Genomic DNA, 15,240 nt, shown 5'->3' with positions numbered 1-15,240 from the left:
TTTAGTTTTTCGAAGTTGCTTTGATTAGCATTGACACCCGTTGGTACTTGCCTGGTGTTGGCTTAATGGTTAGGGTGGTGGGCTTGGAATCCTAGGATCCTGAGTTCAAATCCCACCTGGCTGTTGAATTAATACCAGGTAGGGCTGACTGCCTGTCATCCTTCCGAGGTCGGCAAAATGAGTGCCAGCTTGCTGGTACACTGTGTCAGAGTGGCGACCCATCCAGGATTGTGTCCATTAGCCAAGGAGACCTCTTCGGCAGCATCAATGCTCTGTACAGTTGGTACTTTGCCACTCATCTTATTTAATTGCCAACAAACAATTAAGTAATATTGACCATCACACCATTTTCTACATTAATCGCCATTTCAGTTTCGTCCAAAAGCAAAGAATATGTCAACTTCTTCGCTCTCTCCTCTTTCAATGTACAGGGAAGTATCTACTCTATTAGCCTTTATAGTTACCTTTTGAGAACTCAGGTCGATCGCAGAGATTGTATAAAGCTTTATATATGCAACCATACCAAAATGGGCTCGATATTTCCATTACTTTCACACAAGTTTTGGTGAGACTTATAGACTTCCACATAATCATTTTTATCCCAATCAATTTCCAATCTATTTCACGGGTAAAATGCCCCATCCAGTGAAACTCGAAGTTGTTTCACCTTAGCATTTTCAGTCAATGTATTGTTCTTATCAGTCACGGTTTCTACATCTGGTCCTTAAATATGAGCCACAAGTATCGCGGCTTTCCTTTCAGAACACCCAAATTCCAAGTGTAGGTAGTTTGGTTCAGTTTGACGTGTTGGCATCTCCTTTTCAGGTATGATGCATTCAGTGGTTTCTTTGAGTAAAGTCTTCTATTCAACATCTTTTCCTTTTTTCAAACTAGGAGTCTATTCACTGATATACTATCACAGTTCATTAATAATGAATTTATTGTTATTATCGAAAACATTAGCAGCACCAAAAAGCACTCTATTTTCCTTGTTATTTCTTTGTCGTTGAAATCTAATTTTCAATCCAAATAGAACTTTATCATAATCACAAGATCCAAATATCCCTTTAAGAGGAACTGCCACGGTGAAACTATTCTCTGCTTTTGTATCATCATTCAACATTGACTTTATTTGATCATTGTGTGGGTCAGTGTTTGTTTCCGTAGCCATATCGGGGATTAAAAACCTTCAACAGCCTCCTTTCCCATTCTCTCACAAAATGAACAAAGGGTACATTTCATCATTTCTGATGCAGCAGAGACAACATAACCAGCCGCTTCAACTTCTTGTGTTCCAATATACAAACGAACACTCTCAAACATTTTCCAGAAGAAATCATTTATGAGTGTAGCGTTTGTGTTTTGAGCAGCCTTATTGAATGTAAATTTACACAAAAAGAGACTATCGGCTAGATTCAAGTAAGTTTGTTGATCATTTATTTAAAAAGTTTTTATTCCGTTTGTATTCCAGTCTATTCCTGTGATGGCATTTACCTTGAAGTAGTCTTCCTTTTTAGTAGAGTTTGAGATGATGGTATCATCCAAATGGTAGATTCTATCAATCGCTTCCATACTTGTGTATATTTAGTAATACATATTTTTTATGCTAAAACTTTTGAAATCCTGACCCTAATATGTGGATAATTTCTTTGTTTTTCTTGTGGGGATAGTTGAGTTTTACCTTTCTTAATTTCTTTGATAGCCTGGCATGTACGAGATTCCTTCTGAGAATCTTTCACACTCTTTATAGCACTCGCAACATTTCCCACAGCAGAACTTGTCGAACCTATGAGGTCCTTATGTTTAAGAATTGTTGAACCATTGCCCATTAGAGTGTCCATTATTCCATCTCCACTTCAAAATTGTTCTTCAATACTGGGTTTCCTCTTAGGTTTGTAGTATCCTCTACCAAGATAAACACCTTTACCCTGGGGATTGTTCTAAGAACGGCATGGGTTAAGGTACGTACCCTCTCCTTCAGTCATTATTTTATATTTCTTCAGCTCATGCTTCCTCACAGTAGGCATTATATATAATAATACTACGTACAAAAATTTGCTTAATTGTTTTGCAAATAAGGAACTTCTTGTCAGTGAATTCTGATAGATATAATTTCTTCATTGAAGGAAATCAGGCAAATACTTTGATCAGTGATTCTAAAATTTACTCTGGAGATGGTTTTAGCTGATACAGGCAGTAAACAAGATTTTTCGGATTCCATGTTGAATTTATATCCAATGGACGTTGAGTACGCACTGAAGGAGAATATTGCATTTGTTCTTTTACCGTCGTTGTAAGCCCCATCAACCAAATCACAGTGAATCAATACAGAATTTATACTTGAATATATTTGGATCGTATCATTGCTGCATTAAAGTCCATTTGTTTCATTTTTTTTTTGAGGAGAAACCCAATAATTCTCTTAATGAATTTTCGATGGTGAAATCAACTATATAATTTTTTTTAAACTGAATGCTTGATTTTGAAGTATGTTTTGGGACACTTGTGGTTATATTTATTGGCTTGTCCCCTAATTTCTTCATAAGTTTCGCAATTTCAGAAGATATTTGAGAAATCTCATATTCTCCGGGTGGGATTGTTATCGTTTTATACCCGCTTCCCGGATTATAACTGAACTTGTTACTTTTTCTCTGTGATACTGAACAGGGTATTATAAGTTTCCATTGACAATAGTGAAGCTTTGTATTGTTTTGTAAGGTCAAGTTGTAGTGGTTTTGGGAACGAAGCTGTGTGATAACTAGTTGTGAAGTTAAAGCTTAAGCTCATGCTTCTCATTGCATATAGGATAAAATATCTTTGTATTGGCCTTCATTCATTATTTTCATATTCATCAACTGCTCTAAAACGGCTGAAGCCTCATTAAAACAATTGTTGTTTCCAGCCTTCTTACTACCTAATAGTAATAGCAGTCTATTAACTAGCTATGCTGGGTCATTTGGAAGAAAGCTAACACCAGAACCTGAACCAAGCTTACTTTATGCTTCAATATGTTTTTCCTTCTCATTCCTCCTTCCAATTATCCCAGCAACATAAACCCCAGCCAATGAGTCCAGTAAATCAATAATGTATACTTTGTCATCCTCATTTTTCAAATTCAAAGGTTCATCAAAATAAGTTGAATCGTGATACCCATCTTTTGTTGGAAGAAACATTAATCTTGGAGTTAATTTAACATTTGATCGAGCAGAGCTTAGAAAGGCCAATTTATCATTAAATATCAATACCTTCTGTTTGACAAGATATAATATTGCTGATTCATCTGTTGGAATGAGACCTGCTATGGTTTTTGAATCCACTGAGTATTCATTGTTTTGAAGAGCTCTCAAAACATAATTGGGAGGTTGATTTGCCTCATCCAGTTGTTTGAATAATCCCTCATCATCATATTCTAATTCTGCAATGCCTTCTCGCTCTTGCTCCGTCATTTGACCAAAATATTTTATCATTTGAAGTCTTCTAGGGGTGTATTCTGTTTAAGGAATTGTGCAAACCCCGTTTCTACCATTTTTTTGTTGAGAAGCTTTCAGAAGCGGTTTAAAAAATTTCTCTTGTTTTCTTTCAAACGTTTCTTCACCCGTTAGTTTTTGCCTCCGTTTCTTCCAGATGTCTTGTTCTTGTTGAGCTACTTGGGAAACCCACCTTTGATGTTCCTTAAATCTTCTTGCTCGTTCTTGCACATCTATCTATTTTTTGAAAAATATTATAAAGCATCTCATGTTCTTTAACAACGAGGTAATTATAATTGCCCTTCATGGGCTTCATGAAGTCTTCAAATTCGCTTTTACAACATACTGTTAAACAGTTATCTCTCCAAAAATTCTGCGTATCTCTCACGTTTAGCTTGAAGAGTATGAAGGTATTTGCATTATTTCTTATTGAGCGATGCAGAAGTTGAAAGTATGACTGTGATCGATAAATACAAATACAAGAGGTGTCTCCCTCTGGTAGAGTAGCTATCCATTACCGTTTGGTTTTTTTCATTTACACAATCATCAAATATAATAAGGTTCTTTTGTAATTTCTCCAAATTTTGTGGTGAGGGTATGTCATCCGTGTTATTTCTAAGAATACAAGATACTGGAGGGTTTGATTTCTTTTTCTTTTTAGTTTGGCAAAATCACTGTACGACATCTTCAATGTTATAATCATTTCGCTTGTTTTGAAGTTTGAACAAACCGATTATGTCTTCCTTTTGAAGACCTGTGTTGAAACCTTGTGAAAGCAGTTGATATTCGGGATGAAAGCTTGACTTTGTTAAAATGAGTAAATTGTCGTAATCTAAGAAGCTGAGAGTAAGGAGCACCTTTCAAAGCAAATAACTTTTCCCACATCTGCTCAGGCCTACTATGAGACATCTAAGTGATTTGGGATATTTCTATGGTTGTTAAATAGTATCTTGCTTTCCCAGATCGATGAAAACTCCGTTTGTATTTTCGTTGAAATTTAATATTGTTGTGGGCCAGGGGTCGGTGGCGAGGAGCGACTGCTAGGTGGAGCAGTAGGGTCGTCTCCACCGAACACCCGGAATTGCAGGTCGTAACCTTCGGACAACTGCAAAGGTCCCGGGTTACTTAAGGACCATGCTCGCCAATTCTCTGACGGCGTGGGGTAGGATTAATAGCCAAATTTCAATATACCTAAGTACCCATGTCGTCAAATTACCGGGGAAGTCACACCCTCAACGGACTCTGTCGAACCGGGTAGCTCTAGCGACCTCGGTTCGGTGTAACCGAGCGGAATTACCAAAGTCCATCAGTCCAAACGACAACTTACAGCCCAATCGGCTTACTGGTTCTCAAGCACGAACCGTACTGGGTCAATAATAGAAAGCACAACAACGAGCTGGGACATTGAACAATTGGGGGGTTTATTTATAATGGGGCATGAGAGCACAAAAAGAGCAGAGTTAAACCGACTATCAGAATGCAATTTACAATAAACACAGGCACTTTACAGTTTCTACTCACAGGACGGGTGCCACCGACACACACAGACACACCCAAAAGAAATGGGGCCGGTTTGGCACCTTTCCGCCTCGTGCGGTCTGGTCAAGACGAGCTGGTTCGGGGGGGGGGGACTCGAACCCACACCTTCCTTGCCGCACCAAGCACCAGGGACCGCGCTCTCCAACCAGCCACGCACCAATGAACCAAGACCAAGGAGAAGACCAGAGACGACGATGACCCAGGACCAGACGAACCAGCCAGCACCATGACCCGCGACCCCCAAGACTAGCGCTCCGGAGCCTGGTGTTCCTTTATTCATTTATTGTGCAGGGTGAGAAAATCGCCATCTGAGGCACCTCAACCCTCATTGGCCGTGGTGTCATGGGAAAGTCGCCCTCTGTGCGTGATTGGACAAGGGGCATGCCCCTGCCTTTCTGGGCGGAGTCTCGATCTGAGACAATGGAAATCTCCACCCACGTACGTGGCTGGACACGCGTGTGTAATGGCGCGATGTGCGGAGTGAAGGAGTGATGGTTTCGGTTGGCTGGAGGCTCGATTTGTATTGCAAAAACCCTGACTAAAACAGTACCACGCAGCGCACACATGTAATTCCCATTAGACACAGGTAGGGGACCCTAACTATAAACACATACTTATCGAGGTAACTAAGCTTGGGGACTGCTGTCTGTTTGTATGTAAATGGCTTCCAAATCCATAACAGTATTACCTCCTGCTTTTTGCAAAGTAGCTCATCGAAGGGGCCAGGGATGTCTTTGCACCCGTATGCAAGTGTGTCAACGCCATTTTCCGCGATCCACCACTTGGAGTCGAAAGGGGATAAAGACACCTTGTTTACCTGTATACCATAGATCTGGTGTAACTCGCTTCTCAGCATATCTATACCATGCCTGAAGGTTTTCCTGTCATAGAGCCTCTCTCTGTACTGCTCACGGTGAAGGTGGTTCTTTACTACACATTTCTTCACACCATTAGCCTTCCAGATGCCCTTCCCACTGACCTCGAGGATGGAATACATCTTAACATGAAGCCCCACGTACTTGGGGAAGGGGCGGCCGGCGCATTCGTCCTTCATCTTGCCGAGCACCTTCTTGTTTTTATCACTGTGGAGTGGGTGGTCTTTCGGGTAGTTACTTGTGTCTTCGAGCTATGCATGTGCGGCCCTGCCCGCGTATACATCTTCTGTCTGGATCTCGAGAAGGAGAGAGTCAGTATCTGAGTAGAGGAGGTTGCATCAGTCCCCGGATTGCTCTATCAGTTGGTTGGAGTAGAAATCGTACATGACATGCTTTGACAGGTCCAAGATGCTCAAACCCACATAGACAGGTCGATTTAGTGCCAGTCTGGTCTTATTCATGTGAAGAGCAGCGAGGTCGTTATCGAATATCTTTTGCCGTGCAAATCTTGGGCATGAGATGAGGCTCTGCAGCTTGTTCGCCTCATGAGCATGGACCAGCTTAACGTCTACATGGTTGTGCAAGTTTTCCACCATCTTGCCAAACACAGAATTGTTCACGAGCTTGCAGAGATCCTTTTTGAAGTCGCTGGAGGCCTCATTGTGAAGCTCTGTGTTCACCTAATGTAGGACTCCATCCAGGGGCTCTGGTTGAACCGCAGAGCTCGGTGGACCTTCTTAAGCCTCATACCCAGGGAGAGATAGAGCTAAAGGTTGTGGTAGTGCAGCACATACTTGGTCTTGTCGAAGAGGTTAGGCACCAGCTTTATTACTTCGACCAACTTCCCCCTAAGTTCTTGCTGGTATTCTGACATGCACTCCTTCTGAACTGTCATTCGCTCTGGTGCCAGTGGATAGGCATTGTGCTTGTTGTGCAGCTCCTCAGGATATTCTAGGTCCACTTCCAAGATGTATCCCACAGGGCTCTCTGTTTGGTGATCTACAATGCTCCCAGCAAGCTGCCTGCAGTCCTCTACCCACTCAAAGCCACTGGCTCATACCCCAGCCATATAGGTTGTTGGTGTCGAGGTATAAGATATGGCTATTAGGTCTGCTTGAGTCGTATGCATCAACATGCAGGTTGTTTGCCTTTGAGTGGCATTTTAAGACCATGGAGATGCCACCGTGCAGACTATTCTTCATGAAGAGGTGCTGGTTGTAGTCCATGAGAAGTTTGAGCTCTACGCCAGTTTTCTTCAGGAGTGCATCCCAGCTCAGGCCAGGACTCGTGTAGTAGTGGGCAGGGTCAAGACCATATTGTTGCTTGCAGGTCTTTCTGAAGGTCTCAAAGACATCAGCCGGAAGGAGCATGTCTGTATGGAGGTAGAAGTCATGGTAGCCTCCTATGTCTTTACACTCATAAGCAGTCCAAACCTTTTGGGCATAGGTGTAATCCTCTTGACTGATGTTCCCTTCACTGAGCTTGCTGTCGCAGGCCTCCTGGAGAGGAAGAGGATCTGTGAACCACTCAAAGGAGTCCATGTACTCGTAGGGGTACACCCCTTTACACGCGAGTAGGTACACATGCACTGGTGTATACCTTGCGGTGATGGATAAACATGAAGGCTCTTGATTTTTGCAGTTTTCTTTGCCACATTTCAGACACCGAGACACAAGCTGCCAGTCCTTGATGATGACTCCTTGCTCTTCCTATTTACAGGTTGTGCACACTTCAGATGCCCCAATCGTACTGCAGACAACCCTGTCTGAGGAAGCCAGGAGGAACTGGGCACTGCCAATGAACCGGAATTCAAATGAAGAGCTCTTAGTTTTTTCACCTTCTTGAGTCCCCTCCTTAGCATCACGCTTGAGAAAGAATTAAATGTACTTTTCCATGTTGTTTGGGATACAGGTCATGGTACCTTCCACTTCGATGATAGCCTGCATCAGAAGATGCGAGTAACAGCCCCTCAAGTTGTGAATGACTACAGTGGTGATTATTTGTTTCTGTTTTATCCTCAGCATTAGGTTGCAATTTCTGTGGGCTCCCCCACAAAACTTTCCGGTGATATGACAGTGATCGAGGACTGAGTTGCGTTGCCCCACTTCAACTATCAGAGGCTTATCTCATATGTGGCAGTTAATGCAGGTGTTGTATGTCTGCCAGTCTTGGGGTGTCATTCTCAAAAGCTTCCGGTTGCTTAGGATATCCTTAATGTGTCTCCCCTCCTTCTGAATAGCATTGAGGAAGTGTTCCGCTGTGTCTGGACCCCAGTAGACCACTGGAGGCTCGGTTTGACCATCACACCTTACCACGATGTAGCCGCAAGCCTCATGCTTCTGTGTGTTGCCCTGGTCAGGGTTGAGCTCTGGCCCATTAATCTTGTTGGTAAGGGCCTCAATGTCAGCATAAATGATGAAGGGAGCTGGTTGCTGCTTGTGCCAGTTCTGAAAAGAGATCATGTTTTTCCTCTACTCTGGTCTCTCTACCCTTCTCGCAGTTTGCCCTATGCACTTACATTTTGATCTATGTGCCTCCAGCAGCTCCTCGTGGGAGTATCCATGGAGGCACCTCTCACAGAAGTGTTTGCGCCCATTGTACTTACTCTGATCATGAAGTTGGCGGTTGAGGTCTTTGATCCAAGTGTAATGAAACTTTTTGGCTTTCTCGATCAGCAGGAGGTTGATCCCTGTGATACCTTCGTGTTGCTTTCTAAGCCTATGAACAATTACACCCTTATCCCAGCCGAAGACATTGAGAGCTAAGATGTTCTGTCTTTCAACGTTCTCAATTCGTGAGATGGGTGTAGGCAAGTCGATCCTTGTGAAGTCGAGGCCATCTTCTGTCGGATACTTGGAAGACCTTTCGGCATTTTTTTCTGCTGGAAACAAGGCCGAGCGAAGAGCCCCACAGAGACACTGGTCATCCATGTTCTGTACAATGACCACAACTTTATTGTTTCTGAGAGCTGCTAGCAGAGGGATATAAGAGCCACCCCTCAGAGGCTGGTAGCGAGCGATGACCAGCCACAGAAGTTCCACTCTGTCAACCTCCCAGCCAGAGCCGAGACTCGTCCACTTTTCAAGGGTCTCCAGGAGGTATGGGAAAGCCGTGTCAAGTGCACCGCCGATCTCATGAGCTTGTAAGATGGCCTCCTGCTTGTGCCGGAATACTGCAGGCATATACACCCACTCCTTCCTCTCCTTGTCAATCTTTCCCTTCCGGAAGAGAACCTTTAAAACAAGTTGGAATTTAACCCCCTTCAAGGTGAGGATCTCTTCCACTAGTTTCTTGTGAATCTTGGGGTGCACAACTTCCAGGAAGGAATTTAGGGTCAGCCTCTAGTCGGAAAAACATTGGAACATCCATCTGCCACCCTCACAGAAAATGTCCAATGGCCCAGGGGGTCTTTTTGAATGTGAGGTCACCTTTTTGTTCCTCATGTTTGAACAGCTCGAGAATGTCTTTTTGGTAGCTATCTACTGTCTGGGTTTTTTGGGGAGGTATGGGATAAAATTTTCCCAGAATGGCCTTCTGCTTTCTCTCCTTCCTCTTTCGTGGTAGAGCAGAAGGTTGGTATTTCATTGAAAGCAGTGGCTTAAGCAGGTGCTTTTTCACTGCTTCCAGAATGGGCTCATCCAAAATGTTCTGTACAATACCCTGGAGAGGCTCCGGTATCTGCATTTCTGCAAGCAATTGTTCAATGTGTTTGAATAAGAAGCCATCTGCCTTGAATGGATCTAGAAGTTCCTTCTGGTATTTCCTGGCTGATCTGATTTTTTGAGGAGGGTTGGGATCTAACTCCTTCAGTATGGCCTTCTGATTTCTCTCCTTCCTCTTTCGAGGTGGGGCAGAAGGTCGGTATTTCTTTGAAAGCAGTGGTTTAAGCAGGTGCTTTTTCACTGCTTCCGGAATGGGCTCATCCAAAATGCTCTGCGGAACACCTTGGGGAAGCCCATGTATCTGCATCTCTGCAAGCACTAGTTTGATGTACTCGTCCATGGTAACCATGTTTCATGAGCATTATTTAGGAGAATGCCAATGTCTAAGTGGGAAATCTCGGTGGTATTACATAAGTAATTCACTGCAAGAGGTCCATGTTATGCAAAAAGAAAATTTCGAAGTCGATACTGCAATGGATCGCAATAGTTCGCCATCGTTTGCAATGGATTGCAATCGAAGACATTCCATTATCCTGCTGGAGATTTGATTTATGAGGATGCTGTGAGCCTATATTGATGTGATTGCTTCGAAAGTTTGTATGATGAAATGGATGAAATTTTGAGTGCCACTGCCGATATGTTTGATAGTTTACTGGATGAAATTTTGTCAGATATGTCTGAGAGTGAAAATCCAGATATGTCTGATTGTGAAAAAATTAAACTTGCTGGCCTTCTCGATAAGAAGCAGCTTAATCTGGGGAATGACATTGTCCTGCTTGTTAAGCAAGACGTATATGTCCGCATTCCGTGCAGTATTCCCATGGCGCCCTCTCGGTGACCCACGTTGAATCCTTCATGGTGACCCACTGTGCATCCCATCTGGGGTGGGGCCCCTTGTTTTAGATCTTCGCAATTTCAGTGTCTCCTGCCTGTAAGACGTGAAGAAGGTTCCTTTTCTTATTCATGCATTCCCTAATCCCTTGGAGTACTTTGTAGACAACCTGGTTGTTGAGCTTTTGATGCATCATTGGCTTTGACATAGTATCTACGTATCACCTCTCTATAAAAGGGAGGGGAAGGGTCTCAGAGCCAGAACCGCTTTTGGTACAACAAGGTACATATGGTGCACGTTCAATTGTGCCAGATACTACTTTTTGCTTTGTTCTAGCGAAGTTACAAGAGCTGGAAGCTGTGGTAGCAGCGACTTGCATCTTTTTTTGCTGCATACGAGCCCTTCATTATTGATAAAGTTGGCTCCCGGAGCTCTTAGCAGCTCCTCTGGTATACGTGAGGGCATCCACACTTGGGCGTGCTTCTTCTCCTGGTTCTCGAGAACTAGGATCATGCTAGGCCCGATACGAGTCTCAATAGTTTTCTTCTCCCTGATCCTGCATACCCCAAGGGGCAGGTCTCACCACTTGGTTGGTTGTTGCGCTTTGCTAAAGGCGCCTCTCTGGCGGTTGAAGTCTTCGCTCTTTGGCCATTGAAGGTCTTTGTTTGCTGCTACGCTATGCTCTTCCATTGCAGCATGTAAAATGGGCATCCTAAGGAGTATAGGAGGGCTCTGGAGCCCTCCAAGCACAAGGTGTGCCAGAAATCCTATTTCCGATACAACTAACATTGACATTCAAAACAATGTGGAAGAGATGGATATATATATATATATATATATATATATATATATATATATATATATATATATATATATATATATATATATACACATAGTTTTATAGATTTTTCAGACCAATTTATAGGGATTAAGGTTGTTTTTTTAAACGAGTTATACTAATTGTTTAAGGAGTAAAAATTAATTTACTAGACCTCCTACAGTGAAGGAAAGCAAGTCAATGATGTTGTCATCCACTCGGGGGTTGTGACCGCCAACAGGGTTGACACTGCCCACAAGGTTGGGACCCAGTTGTTACTATGCCCCAAGTGGGGAAACCACATCCGGTGTCACTGGGCTCCTTGTGGGTGTTACAGACCAATCTGATTTAATTATGATTGGTTATGGTTACATAGTTTGCAGAATAATAACTCTTGAGAACTCCAGATGCTAAGATGGTAGTAAGACTTGCTGTTATGTTTCCAGACTCATGATAAAAGGAGTAACAACAACAACAACAACAACAACTTGGAAGGAGGGAAAAATAGGATAGAAGGCCGAAGGAGAAGTATAAGGCTGCGTTCCTTTTGGACTTACCTTCGGTGGCCACGTTTTGTTTCCAGCCGTGCCTTCCATTTAATTCTGACATTCACAGCGAAGAGGAGATCGTGGGTTTTCTCTGTGTGAATCTGTGAAGGTGCTATGACTCACTGATCCCTTTGCCATGACGGTTTAACTCTAACCCGCTGTCAACTGTTCCATGGAGGAGATTCAACTTGTCTTCTTATACCTACCCTATGAGGTAGGTATTCTTCTACCTTGACCTCCCTCGGCCATTCGTTGGGCCTGCCTGTTGGACATTGCTTGTTGTATTAGCTCAGCGGTGCCATTTTGTTTGATTCACACGCCATTTTGAGAAGGCACCGCACATGCTGACTGGCGCCGACTTTCAGGGATTATCATCTGTGAAATTTCTCCTGTCCTCCAACCAAATTTTCCTTTTCAGCGTGGAGATCCAGTCTTCATTACCAGTTGTTCAGCTGCAGCAGCTGAAATAGGTTCTCCTCTCCACTTCGGCGATTCGGTAATTCACCTTCTGAGGACTATTGAATGACTGCCGGTGTTGGCTTCACCATTTGTGCACACGCTCTGGTCTTTGACCAACCAACGGGGCTCTTCACCAATCTTTCACCTATTTATAAACAGCGAGGTTTAATGTGCAAACTGTGCGACAAAGCTGATTTTCCATGTTGAGAGTCATGAGTTAATGTATAGCTGCATTTCAGGATGTGAAGTTCATGCTTATTTCATTTTAGATTCTTGGGCAAATCAGTTATTCGTGCAGTTAATTTGTGGTGTTGTGCTTCTGGTAGACATATTAGGAATTATTAAATATCTCTGATAACTTTACCCTTCTGTCTCCTGTTATTTGTTGGCTTCACCTCTAAAACAACAGCAGCAACAACTTTGTCCTTCTTTCTTTTCTGCTGTGATGCCCTCTGGAGTAGCAGCGCATTCGCTTGCCGTGCTCTGAGGTCGACATGTGAGATGATCACTGAAGGCGTTTTAATGGTGAGGAATGCTCAAACACTGACCAAACATTATTTTTTGATGAGATCCTCTCACAGATGTCACAATCATTATAGATGTGTATAATCACTCATCCCTACCCAAGCTACCAATAATTTTGTAAAAATGCTCACATTGCTCTGTCTCCAATGCTTTGAGGTACCTATCTAATTCCAATTTACACTTTTATCCTGTTTCTACTGCCACTACTTTTCCAGGAAGACCATGTCATGCATTAACTATTGCATTTTCCAGGAAGACCATGTCATGTTTTCCTTACTAGTATCTGGCTGTTATCAGAGAACCACCTCACCGCCGTCGAGTCTGGCATTTCACTCAAGCCGACTGGCAGGGTCTCCGAGCAGCCATCAAACTTAAAGACTGGTCTCCTATCACTACTTTCTCAAACATCAACTCATCCTGGGAATTCTTTCAAAGAAACTTGCTCTCCCTCATGCACAGATTTATCCCCTCTCGTGTTCAGTTGTCTTACCCTTCCTCCCGCCCTTGGTTTACTGAAGCTTGTGGCGAGGCAGTTGTCCTGAAACAACTTGCCTTTGCCTCATGGAAAGCAAACCCAACGGAGGGCAATCTCAGTTCTTTCCACAAAGTGTGTATCTACCCTCAGGAGAGCCAGAAAACAACATCTTTCTCATCTCAAGTCTGAACTCTCAAACCTCTCTCCCTCCTCAAAATCCTGGTGGCGTTTAATCAAATCTGTTTCTGGTGTATGTTCCCCCTCCATCCCCTCCCTTACCTCAAATGGCCGCACTGCTGATTCCACACGTGATAAAGCTGAATGTCTAAACTCGGTGTTTGCAGCTAAATCTTGTGTCCTAAACCCATCACTGTCTCTACCCACTTTACCCAGTCGCACCCAACTGTCCCTGGACTCTGTATCCTTTTCTCCTGACAAGGTGGAGAGCTTGCTTTCAAACCTCGAGTCAGATTCTGCAACCGGTCCAGACGGCATCAGCCCACGTGTCCTCAAAGCCTGCTCTTCTGCTCTTGCTCACCCTCTCTCTGTTCTATTCACCCTCTCATTTGCCCAAGGTCATCTGCCATCTGCTTGGAAATCTGCTAACATCACTGCCCTGCATAAAAAAGGTGCAAAAACAGATCCCTATAACTACAGACCAATCAGCCTTCTCCCAATCATCAGCAAGGTGATGGAATCCATCATCGCTTCAGATATGAAATCCTTCCTCTTCTCCAATGGCTTGATTTCCAATCATCAATTTGGTTTCAGACCAGGTCACTCTACCCTGGATATGCTGCTTCTGCTCTCCCATCAATGGATGGAGGTCCTCAACGCCAGACAGGAAATCCGAGCCGTATCCCTGGACATATCACGTGCTTTTGACACAGTCTGGCACCCTGCCCTACTCACCAAACTCTCTTCCCATGGTATTCAAGGCCATCTCCACTCATGGCTCACCGACTTCCTCTCCTGTCGCAGTCAACGTGTGGCCCTAAATGGAGTTCTTTCATCCCCTCTTCCTGTGCAGGCTGGAGTTCCTCAAGGTAGTGTTCTGGGCCCTGTTCTTTTTCTGGTTTTTATCAATGATCTCTCGGACTCTCTGGAAAATCCTCTATTTCTCTTTGCCGACGACTCCACCCTCTGCCGTACCATCTGTCATCCCTCAGACCGGCAAGCAGCAGCTTCTTCACTCACTGCAGATCTGGATAAAATCACAAACTGGTCCAACACGTGGAACATGTCTTTCAATCCAGACAAATCTCACACTCTCACTATGTCTCTTCGAAAGGACCGTTTACAAAACCCCCCCATCCACTTTCTCAACAATCCTCTGGAAGAAGTCTTTTCTTTCAAGCTTCTGGGTCTCACTATCTGCCATGACCTTTCCTGGGAAAGTCACATTTCCAACCTCGCCTCAAAAGCCAGTCGCCGACTGGGAATCCTCCGTCGTGCTAAGTCCTTCCTCGGCCCTCTTGAGCTCCTGACCACTTACAAAGCTTTTGTCCGTAGCCTGATGGAGTACTGCTCTCCCCTCTGGGCTGGTGCTCCTGCCTCCCACCTTTCTCGGCTTAACGCTGTCGAAACCAGGGCATTTAAGATCATCGGCATCTCCCGCAATGAAGCTGAGTCTTTGGGCCTCTCACTCAATCACCGCAGGTTGGTCGGTGGTCTTTCTGTCTTCTACCGACTCCTCTCCAGCCTTGCCCCCCTGCTCTCTCTGCGATTTGTCCCCACCACATTTCCACAGGGCGCTCAAGGTCCGCCAACAACCCCCTTCTGGTAAAACTACCAAAATCACGAATCACTGCTCATCTTCACTGTTTCATTCCTCTTTTTTCCCGCCTTTGGAATAAACTTCCTCACTCTATTCTTTCCCATTCTTCCCTCCAGGCTTTCAAAACAGCTGTTCACCACCACCTCTTATCTTCCCCCATCCAAATCCTCGATCTTTTCTACCCCTGATAATCCACCCAAGCCCACTTCCTTCATTTCTCCTGCTTTCCTTCCTGAAAGTCCCTGAAATGTCCATCTTCTCTTC

The 15,240-nt window shown here is 43.9% G+C and overlaps 1 pseudogene; it reads right to left on the bottom strand.

The window, feature by feature from the left end:
* Positions 1-2,792: 2,792 nt before the first annotated feature.
* On the bottom strand, positions 2,793-6,060 carry LOC147022198 (uncharacterized; annotated as a pseudogene).
* Between the last annotated feature and the right edge of the window lie 9,180 nt (positions 6,061-15,240).

Source organism: Eptatretus burgeri, chromosome 8 (assembly GCF_056783735.1).
Source record: "Eptatretus burgeri isolate ZD-2024b chromosome 8, Ebu_testis_v1, whole genome shotgun sequence".
Taxonomy (NCBI): Eukaryota; Metazoa; Chordata; class Myxini; order Myxiniformes; family Myxinidae; genus Eptatretus; species Eptatretus burgeri.
The sequence above is the reverse complement of the archived record's forward strand: the minus strand, read 5'-3'. Positions and strand labels throughout refer to the sequence as shown.